Raw genomic sequence first — 13,168 nt, 5'->3', positions numbered from 1 at the left:
CCGCTTTGGTAATTCGCCGCTTCATTCTTGTAGATCCCGCAAAATTTTTTGACATCTCTGTCGACTCGGTCAAAATGACTGCTGAGCATCTTCATGGTGCGGCGGCGGGACCCCTTTGGCTTGTTCTCGTTGTAGGCGTCGGTGACCTTTTCCCAAAAACACTTGCGGGTTTGTTGATTCCCGATAATGGGATCGTACGAGACGCTGACTCAAGCGTTGAACAGAGTCATCGTGTCCTTGCGGCTGTATGGATGACGGCCTACATCCTCCTCCTCGTCGGCCGCCTCCTCCTCTTCCTCCACGGCGTCAAATGCGCGACCCCTGGAGCTTCCACCGCCTCGTCCTCCTTTCGGATTGGGTTCATCCGGAAAATCCTCCATAATTTGGGATAATCCCTGCGATTGCCCATACCTCGGGGCGGAGGGACGAGAGTATGCATCCACATCAATATAGGGTGGTTGGTACGCCGCCGGCGTCGACGAGCCTTGGGTGCCCGGCGTCGACGAACCGGAAGCACCCAAGACATTGTACATGCCCCCAGTCGCCAAACGTGTTCAAGTCATAGCCACCGGAGCCGCCAGAGTTTCCGTCGCCGGACATTTTGAGATGAAAATTGGAGAGAAAAGAGAGATGAATTGAGAAGAATAGATGTGTGTTTGTGTGTATAATGATAATGAAAGAGGAGTATTTATAGAATAAAAAAAGAAAAAATAATAATAAATTAAAATATTACCGTTGAACGGTAATATTACCGTTTTTTAATTTGATTTTTTTTTTATTAAAATTGAATTTTTAAAAAAATTATGCATGACGACACCCACTTGTGGGCCGACGAGTGGGCGTCACGCCTAGCGCCAGCGCTCGCCACGTGGTGCTAGCGCGTGGCGAGATGTTTCACCAACCCACCCTCCGGGCCGAGACGCCCGCCGAGACGGATGGCTGCATCGCCCTCTAGCTGCCGTCTTGTCTCTCCGAGAAGGGGGCGAGACGCGTGGTGGATAGTCTTATGGATTCCAGTTCATTTCAATGGTAAATTGAAGTACTATATTATCCAGTGTTGGAATTGATGACACTCTAACAGTAAAGTACAAAAGTAGTCACCACCGAAGTTACTAATTAATTGTTTAAATTAAATATGAGTTAGATTTGCATATAGATACATGTACTGTATTAATCTTTTTGTCAAACGAAGGAATTACCATATTCATTTTGGAATTAAAATTTATCTAAAATAGGGATTCACAATGTTGTTCTTATGAGTACTGGCCGACATTATGCAATGAAAGTAACACAATATGTTGTTGTTCTTATGAGTCATTGCCAACATTTTGCAATGAAAGTAACACAATTAATAGTAATAGTTAATGCTAAGTTGCTTTTACGTAATAGCCATTTTTCCAGGGTAAATTCGAGATGCCCATAGTTCCGGAATCGGCGGTTACGGTTCGGAATCGCCAGTTCCGGTTTTGGAAATTGTTGAACCGAAACCGAACCGAGAGGGTGTTTCGCGGTTACGGTTACGGTTCGGAACCGCCGGTTTTCCGGCGGTTTTTCGCGGTTCCGGTCTAGGACCGCCCGGAACCGGTGGTTCCGGCACGGTTTCGGTTCCGAAATTTTGGAACCTGAACCAAATCACGGTTCCAAAAGTGACGGTTTCGGTTCGATTTAAATCTCACGGTTCCGCGGTTAACCGCCCGAACCGAAAACCTTGGGCATCTCTAGGGTAAATACATAACGCATACAAAATGTATCACTTTTGTTCCATATTAGTACAAAAAGTTTAAAGTTGATATAAATCATACAAAGAGTTTCATTCGTGTTTCAGTTTAGTACATTTCGTTATATATATATATATATATATATATATATATATATATATATATAGGGGAGCGTTATTCTCCTTTTCACATCTTAGATCCTTTTTCCTTCTTAATATTACGCGTTAGATCTAAGGCATCAACGGATCAGATTGATTCTATAAAACTGGTTCCGTGTTGCATTATAGAAGGTGGTTGTATGCATTACAGGGTTATTATTGACATTTGACGGAAAAGTAACTGCCACATTTTGGTATCTGCGAATAATGCACCACATGGTCATCAGTAATGCATATAATTGACTATATAATGCACAATATGTGAACTGCAATGCATACGAATAAGATGTACCATGTTATGATGTTTGGACACACGTTTCTTGTTTCCCCTAAGGGTTTATTAAGCTTAGGGGCTAGGGTATAGTACGTAGACACGTATGTAATCTTCACATGGTAACGAGTAATGGATATAATTGACTATATAATGCACAATTTGTGAACTGCAATGCATACGAACAAGATGTGTTGTGTTATGATGTTTGACACACGTTTCTTGTTTCCCCTAAGGGTTTAATAAGCTTAGGGGCTAGGGTATAGTACGTACGCATTAATAACAAATTATAAAACGATACGAATAATTCTCCAAATTGTCACGAGTAATGGATGTTATTAACTATATAATGCACAATATGTGAACTGCAATGCATACGAATAAGATGTACCATGTTATGATGTTTGACACACGTTTCTTGTTTCCCCTAAGGGTTTAATAAGCTTAGGGGCTAGGGTATAGTACGTAGACATTACTAACAAATTGTTGTTATTGGAATATATATATGTGCATTATTTGGTTTAGGTAGTGCATTATGTAGCTGTTAATTGTCATTATCTCAGTATATTATGCATTATTAGAGGTATTGTGTATATGGGTTAATCAACGGATTGAAGATTACATACGTGCATTTAGTAATGTCTACGTACTATACCCTAGCCCCTAAGCTTATTAAACTCTTAGGGTAAACAAGAAACGTGTGTCAAACATCATAACATGGTACATCTTATTCGTATGCATTGCAGTTCACATATTGTGCATTATATAGTTAATAACATCCATTACTCGTGACAATTTGGTGAATTATTCGTATCGTTTTATAATTTGTTATTAATGCGTACGTACTATACCCTAGCCCCTAAGCTTATTAAACCCTTAGGGGAAACAAGAAACGTGTGTCAAACATCATAACACAGCACATCTTGTTCGTATGCATTGCAGTTCACAAATTGTGCATTATATAGTCAATTATATCCATTATTCGTTACCATGTGAAGATTACATACGTGTCTACGTACTATACCCTAGCCCCTAAGCTTATTAAACCCTTAGGGGAAACAAGAAACGTGTGTCCAAACACCATAACATGGTACATCTTATTCGTATGCATTGCAGTTCACATATTGTGCATTATATAGTCAATTATATGCATTACTCGTGATCATGTGGTGCATTATTCGTAGCGGTTTCCAGCCATTATTAGATTACTATTGTACCCTCATAATGCACAAAATAGGACAAATAATGCAACACGGGATTAATTACCCAATGTTGATCTTGACCGTCCAATTCTCTAATCTAATGGCTGATATTAAGAAGGAAAAAGGAGGAAATATAGGAAAAGGAAATGAATACATCCCTATATATATATATATATATAGGGATGTATTCATTTCCTTTTCCCATCTTTTCTACTATTTCCTTCTTGATCTCAGCCGTTGATTTCCTACATCCTATGGCCTAAATTATTGGCTTAAATCATTAAATTTAATTCTAATAAAAATCGAAAAGGGCAAAATTGAAATACAATATTTTGTTAGTTATGGAATCTTCCTTAATTTACTCCATTAAGATCTTCACGGTTATCGTTTCTTTTCATAGATTGAACATATTGCTCAATTCCTTCCTGCCTCTGATTCCGATATCGCACTCCACTCCCACAATTGATCCGAATACGTTGCCGTCGGCTGTGAGCGCGGAAAATCTACGGCGATTTGAAGAAGGTGAAGCAACCGATTTCCCCTGGCGGCAAACTCGCCGAATTCCTGAACTCGTTCTTCGCCGGCGGAAACATGAAGAAGAGAACAATCGACGGTGACGTGTTGCCGTCGCTGAAATCCAGAAACTCATCGAAGTGCTCATCCGCTTCGTCGTTCTCCCGATCCTGCCTCAGCAAAACGCCGTCGTCAAGAGGAAACCACTCCACCGGCGCAAATAGATCCGTGAGATTCTCTCCGGTCAGCGTGATTGTCGTTAAGGATGGGTTGGTTAAACATGAACTGCATCAGAAGCGTGATCAACGAAGAGCACATGGCGCCCGTCATGGATCAAAACCGCCCCGTCGAGGAGGTGGCGAGGTATCTGCTGAGGAATTATCAGAGGAAAAATCAAAATCCTCACGTCTAACACAAGGTTTTCGATCGAGATTTCGATGAAGACGAAGACGACGATGCATTATGTGATATACATAATCTACAAATTGTATAGTATAATGCATAGTTTAGTTTCTATAATGCATTATATGTGATATGCAATGAACATTTAGGGTGTAGTATAGTGTAAGCAACACAACCTCTACGAAAGACCGCGAGTATTAGTCCGTCCTTAAGGGTTTAGATTTTGGCGTGGCTAGGGTAGTAGTTTAAGCTGACACATATAATGCACCAATTGTTTATAGATAATGCATGTTATTAAATATATAATGCATGATATGTTAACTGCAATGTATTGATCTTTTAGTCGTTTAGTCTGGTTTTGATTATTTGGGGTTTAGGGTTCATTCATTCCCCTGGGATTGCCCAATTTCGGGGGCTAGGGTGGAGTATATTGTAAGCAACACAACCTCTACGAAAGACCGCGAGTATTAGTCCGTCCTTAAGGGTTTAGATTTTGGCGAGGCTAGGGTAGTAGTTTAAGCCGACACACATAATGCACCAACTGTTTATAGATAATGCATGTTATTGAATATATGATGCATGATATGTTAATTATAATGTATTGATCTTCTTAGCCGTTTTGTCTGGTTTTGATTATTTAGGTTTTAGGGTTCATTCATTCCCCTAGGGTTGCCAAATTCCGGGGGCTAGGGTGTGGTATAGTGTAAGCAACACAACCTCTACGAAAGACCTCGAGTATTAGTCCGCCGTTAAAGGCTTAGATTTTGGCGTGGCTAGGGTAGTAGTTTAAGCCGACACACATAATGCACCAACTGTTTATAGATAATGCATGGTATTGAATATTTAATGCATGATATGTTAACTGCAATGTATTGATCTTCTTAGCCGTTTTGTCTGGTTTTGATTATTTGGAGTTTAGGGTTCATTCATACCCCTAGGGTTGCCCAATTCCGGGGGCTAGGGTGTGGTATAGTGTAAGCAAGACAACCTCTACGAAAGACCTCGAGTATTAGTCCGCCGTTAAGGGCTTAGATTTTGGCGTGGCTAGGGTAGTAGTTTAAGCCGATACACATAATGCACCAACTGTTAATAGATAATGCAAGTTATTAAATATATAATGCATGATATGTTAACTGCTAGGGTAGTAGTTTAAGCCGACACACATAATATACCAAAATACAAAAGTACGTAAGAAACTAAAAAATTACACGCCTGTTCAGGACTATAAAACCAATTCACCCATATACACATGATAAATCTCATAATGCATAATATATTGTAAATAATGCCTTTGTATGTATACGTAATGCTCTGCATAAATAAACGTACTGCACATAATACGTTTCTGAATAAGTGCATTATTTGGTTTATACATTGCATTATTTACTGTGTCATTTACATTACGTGAAATATGATAAGCATTAATGCAGAATAATGCCAACGTTTTTTGGCCAACGCAACTGGTATAATGTCGTCCACTGCGTCGTCTATCTCGTCTCTAAGCTGCTTCTCTGCTTTGGACCAAATACAATCAAAACATCAGAAAATTATCACCAAATTAAAGGACAACATGATATGAGCAGCACAAGGATTGACATATATCACAACAAATAATGCTCCAGTCAGAACAAATAATGCATAAAACTGTACCCATAATGCGTAGGACAAAGCAAATAATGCACTTATTACCATCACATAACATATTTATCAATTTAATCAACAAGTTGAATCTTAGTTTCTAATCTAAGGCTATTAACAAATACAATCAATACCTCTGCACAATGGCATGACAGATACTAATAATACCCTTTGATAATGCATAATATAATTCACATAATGTAAATTTCATAGGACATAATGCATTGTCTAAACCCAAAAATGCACATGTATTACACACAAAGACTAGTAACCAATATCAAGAATATAACTCATAATGAACCATAAACTCCAACATATGCATAATTACATATTCATATTGCACTTCCCACACTAAATAATAACCATATTGAATCTTGACTGAGTTGCTTAACCATCACAGACAATACCCGTACTAATTTCTACTATAGACATCATAATGCAAAAATCATGGTACATAATGCACAGTCCAAAATAAATAATGCACATATTTAATTTTGCATGAGTTTATTCAGTAAAAACACAACGCCCTACATAATGCATCCTTTGCTGCACATAATGACGCTTACATATATACATAATGCACTAATCAAACATACAAGTATCATTCCACAAAATTGACAGATACGATATTGAATTGCATAAGCAGCGTCGCAAATATACCTGCAGCTTGGAATGGTTGTGAGCGCGGACGTCCTCGCTTATGCATATTTTATCTGTCGGAAAAGAACCAAATCAGATACCAGAATCCATCCTTTCAAACCCAAAACATAAAAAACCCGGCGGATAAAGACAGATGTCAGAACAAACGATAAAACCCAGTCTGATACCAAATTCCATGCTTGTATACCCAAAACAATAAAAACCCGTCTGAATTTCATGAGCAACGACAATTTTGGATGTACCAATTTATAGTTTTCGTGCCTACCAAGTCATTAAAGCGAAGTCATGAACCTTGTCGCCGGTTGCGATTCGGTGTTAGCAACGGTGGAGGGTGGGTGTCGTAATCGTTGACGAATGCTGTTGAATATTTCGCTGCCTACCGAGCGGCATTCGGGATCTAGGGTTTACAGTGTGGAGAGGGTAGAGAGAGTGGAGAGAGGGGAGAGTAGTTTTACAGCGTTTAATGAGAGACAATGAAGAGACTGAAGTTTCAAATCCCAATAATTTCGGCCATTCCAAAATATGGCAATTCAATTTTGGTCGGATGACAATTTTACCCTTATAATGCATATACTCAGGTTCAATAATGCAACACGGATACAAATATGGAGCTTCAATCTGGACCGTTGTTGCATCAGATCTAACGGTTAATAATGAGAAGAACAAAGGATGTTAGAGTGGAAAAGGAGAATAATGCTCCCCTATATATATATATATATAGGATTGTGATCAAGATAGAACCATTCTTAAACGTAGAACCATTCTTAAACGTAGAACAAATGTCAAACGGAGGTCGTTAGATCTTTTAATCCAATGGTGTTGATTTGCACAGCAACTTCCCATTACAACCAAAACTATTATTAATGGGTGAATGCAGAGAAGTGAAAAAATAAAGCATGCATGGACTCTTCTTCGTTTCATTCATTCTTCCATCAACATGTGAGTTTTTTCACATGTTGAGTCCGGAATGTCGTGAAAACATAGTCTAATATGTATGATTTTTAATCTTGACCGTCATTTTTTCCTCATCCAATGAATAAAATATGTAGAGTTCTAGGTTCTACACTTAAGAATGGTTCTATCTTTAACGCAACCCTATATATATATATATATATAGTAGTGATCTAAAGCAAATGCCCCTTAACCAAATAACTAGAGAACAAATCATAGCCACAAGATCAAAAAAATCAAGGGCTAGTATTAATACATGTCATTTTTTCATTTAAGGAGAAATTAGTTCCCTCAATCACAAATTCACTCCACAATAACAAGGCGGGGATATAATGGTCATTGCACATCCAAAATTAGGCTACGTCATTGGCATTTGAAAAAGAAACTGCGTTCTTCTCATCTTCTCCTCTTCATTCTTTTGCAAAATTAGGCGGGGAGAGGACTACGAGGAGGAGATCTTCGATGTCGTAGGCGACTTCTCTGGTCTCGGCGATCCAGTTGTGGATTCCTTTGTCGATTTCATGCCTGGCGTCGGCGATCTCGAGGATGGATTGCAGCTGCTGGAGCTTCATTTGGATCACCTCGATTCGGCCGCCGAGCTCGGGGATGTGGCGTGCTTCGTATATTAGGAGCTCGCTGAGGCTGCGTATTACATAGAATACGACGTATTCCGCTATTGTTGGTTGGGGATTGATACAATTCAACTGCCGATTTGATTTTTGAGAAAATGGTTGTGTACTGCAAGTTGACTTTGAGTTCATGCCCAACTGTGTTGAATTTTGGACTATATTATTATACTATTGCAAGTTCATATATTCAAGTTTCAGGTTTTGGAATGGTGATTACTAGTTGAGATTGCATTACATGTCAGAATGTTAATTGAATTTTTCAAAACTTTTATACTCTCAGATACCATGCTGATAGTGATATGTTTTGTAAATAAGAGTGAAGTAAAATCATGCTAAGAGTGATGTGTTTTGTAAACAAGAGTGAAATAAAATCACAATAAGAGTGATGTATTTTGTAAACAAGAATAAAGTAAAATAACAATAAGAGTGATATGTTTTGTAAACAAGAGTGAAGTAAAATCAGAATAAGAGTGATGTGTTTTGTTAACAAAAGTGAAGTAAAATCAGAATAAGAGTGATGTGTTTTGTTAACAAGAGTGGAGTAAAATCATGCTAAGAGTGATGTGTTTTGTAAACAAGAGTGAAGTAAAATCATGCTAAGAGTGATGTGTTTTGTAAACAAGAGTGAAGTAAAATCAGAATAAGAGTGATGTGTTTTGTTAACAAGAGTGAAGTAAAATCAGAATAAGAGTGATGTGTTTTATAAACAAGAGTGAAGTTAAATGAGAATAAGAGTAATGTGTTTTGTAAACAAGAGTGAAGTAAAATCACAATAAGAGTAATGTGTTTTGTTAAGAAGAGTGAAGTAAAATCAGAATAAGAGTGATGTGTTTTGTTAACAAGAGTGAAGTAAAATGAAAATAAGAGTGATGTGTTTTGTAAACAAGAGTGAAGTAAAATCAGAATAAGAGTGGTGTGTTTTGTTAACAAGAGTGAAGTAAAATCAGAATAAGAGTGATGTGTTTTGTTAACAAGAGTGGAGTAAAATCACAATAAGAGTAATGTGTTTTGTTAACAAGAGTTAAGAAAAATCACAATAAGAGTGATGTGTTTTGTTAACAAGAGTGAAGTAAAATGAGAATAAGAGTGATGTGTTTTGTTAACAAGAGTGAAGTAAAATGAGAATAAGAGTGATGTGTTTTGTAAACAAGAGTGAAGTAAAATCACAATAAGAGTGATGTGTTTTGTAAACACGAGTGAAGTAAAATCACAATAAGAGTGATGTGTTTTGTTAACAAGAGTGAAGTAAAATCAGAATAAGAGTGATGTGTTTTTTTAACAAGAGTGAAGTAAAATCATGCTAAGAGTGATGTGTTTTGTAAACAAGAGTGGAGTAAAATCATGCTAAGAGTGATGTGTTTTGTAAACAAGAGTGAAGTAAAATCAGAATAAGAGTGATGTGTTTTGTTAACAAAAGTGAAGTAAAATCAGAATAAGAGTAATGTGTTTTGTTAACAAGAGTGAAGTAAAATCAGAATAAGAGTGATGTGTTTTGTAAACAAGAGTGAAGTAAAATCACAATAAGAGTGATGTGTTTTGTAAACAAGAGTGAAGTAAAATCACAATAAGAGTGATGTGTTTTGTAAACAAGAGTGAAGAAAAATCACAATAAGAGTGATGTGTTTTGTAAACAAGAGTTAAGAAAAATCACAATAAGAGTGATGTGTTTTGTTAACAAGAGTGAAGTAAAATCAGAATAAGAGTGATGTGTTTTGTTAACAAGAGTGAAGTAAAATTATGCTAAGAGTGATGTGTTTTGTAAACAAGAGTGGAGTAAAATCATGCTAAGAGCGATGTGTTTTGTAAACAAGAGTGAAGTAAAATCAGAATAAGAGTGATGTGTTTTGTTAACAAAAGTGAAGTAAAATCAGAATAAGAGTGATGTGTTTTGTTAACAAGAGTGAAGTAAAATCAGAATAAGAGTGATGTGTTTTGTAAACAAGAGTGAAGTAAAATCACAATAAGAGTGATGTGTTTTGTAAACAAAAGTGAAGTAAAATCACATTAAGAGTTATGTGTTTTGTAAACAAGAGTGAAGTAAAATCACAATAAGAGTGATGTGTTTTGTTAACAAGAGTGAAGTAAAATCAGAATAAGAGTGATGTGTTTTGTTAATAAGAGTGAAGTAAAATCACAATCAGAGTGATGTGTTTTATTAACAAGAGTGAAGTAAAATCACAATAAGAGTGAAGTAAAATCAGTAATAATTTGCACAAAGAGTGAGGTAATATTGTTAACAAAACTAGTACTTCAAAATTGGTTAAGTGGCGGATTTTAATTTGAAAATATTGGATTTGGAATTAAATGAATAGAAGTAATAAGTGAGTTTGATTGGGCACGTCAAGGCGTCGATCCAATTCTGAACCTAGCAATGTTTCCAATTTAACTATGGTCCATGCATAGCATAATACCCATCTTTCACAAAAGCATCTACAAGTACTACATATTCAGTCGATAATTAATTATCAATCTAAATTAATTAACTCCCTAAATAGCGCAATGTCCAACTGTAATACATCCCTCATTTACTCGATCGTGTTATGAAAATTTATTAATTATCAAGGATCATTACAATATATTTCCTGTATTTAAGTTCCCCACCTCAGATACAAATATAAACTGCAAGGGGACTTGCTCCACAGTCAAACCCAAATTTTACAGAAAAAATTGAAGAATAAAGAGTACAGGAACTGCCAAGCATTCAACTATTAAATTCACCCTATCCTCTGCAACCAAACACACCTAATTTCATCACAGATCATGGAAGAATAAAATCACAATGATCAGATTTGGAAGGAAATTTGGAAGGAGATTTGATCGCAGATTTGGAATGAGAAAGAAGAAAACTGCGTAATTGATCGCAGGTTTAAATCTCAAATGTAATTTCCAAAAATACCCTTCTCCTATTTTATATTATTAAACTAAATAATATTTGTTCCATTAAGATGTGTGGCTGAGATTTGTTCTCTAGTTATACACTTAAGATTAGTTATATCTTGATCACTAACCTATATATATATATATAAACGGTGTTAACTTTTTACTTATATGATGTACTCCCTCCGTCCCGCGTTACTTGAACGTTTCCTTTTTGGCACGGAGATTAAGGACTGAGTGATAGACAAAGTCAAATATTACGGCTGTAGGTGATAATTTTTACTAAAAATGGAAAGAGCGCAAATAACTTGGGACGCCCAGAAAGGAAATACGTGCAAGTAACACGGGACGGAGGGAGTACAAATCATAAAACAATGATAAAACTTTTTGTACCAATATGAAACAATCATAAAACTTTTTGTGCCAACATGAAACAATGACGAAATATTTTGTACTTCGCATAGACGAAGAATTAACACTTTTAAATACATATAACGGAATGTACTAAACTGAAACATGAATGAAACTTTTTGTACGATTTATGTCAACTTTAAATTTTTTTGTACTAATATGAAAAAAAAGTGATACATTTTGTATGAGTTATGTATTTACCCCACTTTTTCCACTATTATGTATTTAGTTTAACATAATTCATGATATATATGTCAGATGTTTAGATTTGTAATAAATATTATGTTATCGATAATTGCATCATAAATATAATACAAAATAGATACTAATTCATGAGTATATGCAAGATATTGCCTACTACTAATAGAGTACTTAAAACACAATCAATTAAAAATACATATTATTTGTTCCACAAATTAGAGTTTTTCAAATTCACTTATCTGATCAGGGATTTTTCAAACCATTCCATGTTGTCAGCTGTCATCACTGCATAAGATATAGAGCAAGATTGTTTTTTTATTTATCAATCAGATAAATATTGTCGTATTGAGTTAAAATATAAATTATGAACTAATTATGATTTACGTTAGCCACAGTAACTATGAACTTGATGGTAGGAGTGCTGCTTATCAACTGAAACTTCAATTGCATTCCAACACACAATGAGCTTTCATTGTAGAAACTTGACCATCCCGTGGAGATTGTCACCCTATCTTCAGCCTTCTTCAACATGTTTGCCATGTTTTCTCTAGGAATTCCAAGACTGCCACTTCAATATCTTTGTCTATCACATGTGCCCTCCAAAATTGGATTGGTATGTGCTATAATGTTCATTACATTAATTTATCAATTTTGATTGTTCAATTTATAAATAAATAAACACAATCATTATCAAATATATTTATGAAATAAATATATAAATTCTTACAAATCTTTTTTGATTTGATATTGTCATGGTTGATTTGAAAGAAGATGAAGCAATAGGTTGTGAAGAGGATGTGCCGTCGATTTCATGGACATATGAACTTATAAAGGAGTGATTAAAGCATGGAGCATTAAAATTTTGATTGACAAAGTTGAATTTATTGTAATTACTTACCCTGTTTTGGTTGGAATTCTTTACGACATCCCGTAGCATCAAACATGTTCACGAAGAAATGATTGGGTGAAATCAACTCGAAAGTCAAGAAGTCTTTAGATTTCAAGTTGTGATCCTTGTGGAGTTGCTCTCATCCATGGTCCAAGCACATTCTTCCATTTGAAAGAATTCTGAGTTTTGTTTTCCAAATTTTGTTGAACCTGTCATCAACTATGCATATTGGGCCTAGCTTATCTTGAAATTGTGCTTGAAAATTTATTAGAAAGATCTGTTTTATTATTTAACATAAATGTAATTATTTTTGTGCATCCAGATGATACAAGAAATTTTATTTGAAAAAAAAACTAAAATTACTAAACAAATTTCAATAAAATGATAATCTTTCTCAAAAGATATTCTTCAGTATATGTTGACGATTAACAAATACATACCATCTTTGATTGTTCTTCGGTTGGAAATACCGTGTAGAACTGTGGAAGGTCATCCTCCATGTATGAGTCCTTTGTTGATGTAGACATTTGTTAACAAATAGAACGTTTGGAAGATGGAATTGGTTTGAGATTTGAGAGAAGATTTGCAAGAGTAATTGATTTTGTGTAGGTGTAGTGGTTGTTGCCTTTATTGATTGGTAGGTGAAAA

This window comes from Salvia splendens, chromosome 14 (assembly GCF_004379255.2).
Source record: "Salvia splendens isolate huo1 chromosome 14, SspV2, whole genome shotgun sequence".
NCBI lineage: Eukaryota > Viridiplantae > Streptophyta > Magnoliopsida > Lamiales > Lamiaceae > Salvia > Salvia splendens.
Note: the sequence above shows the minus strand (reverse complement) of the source record.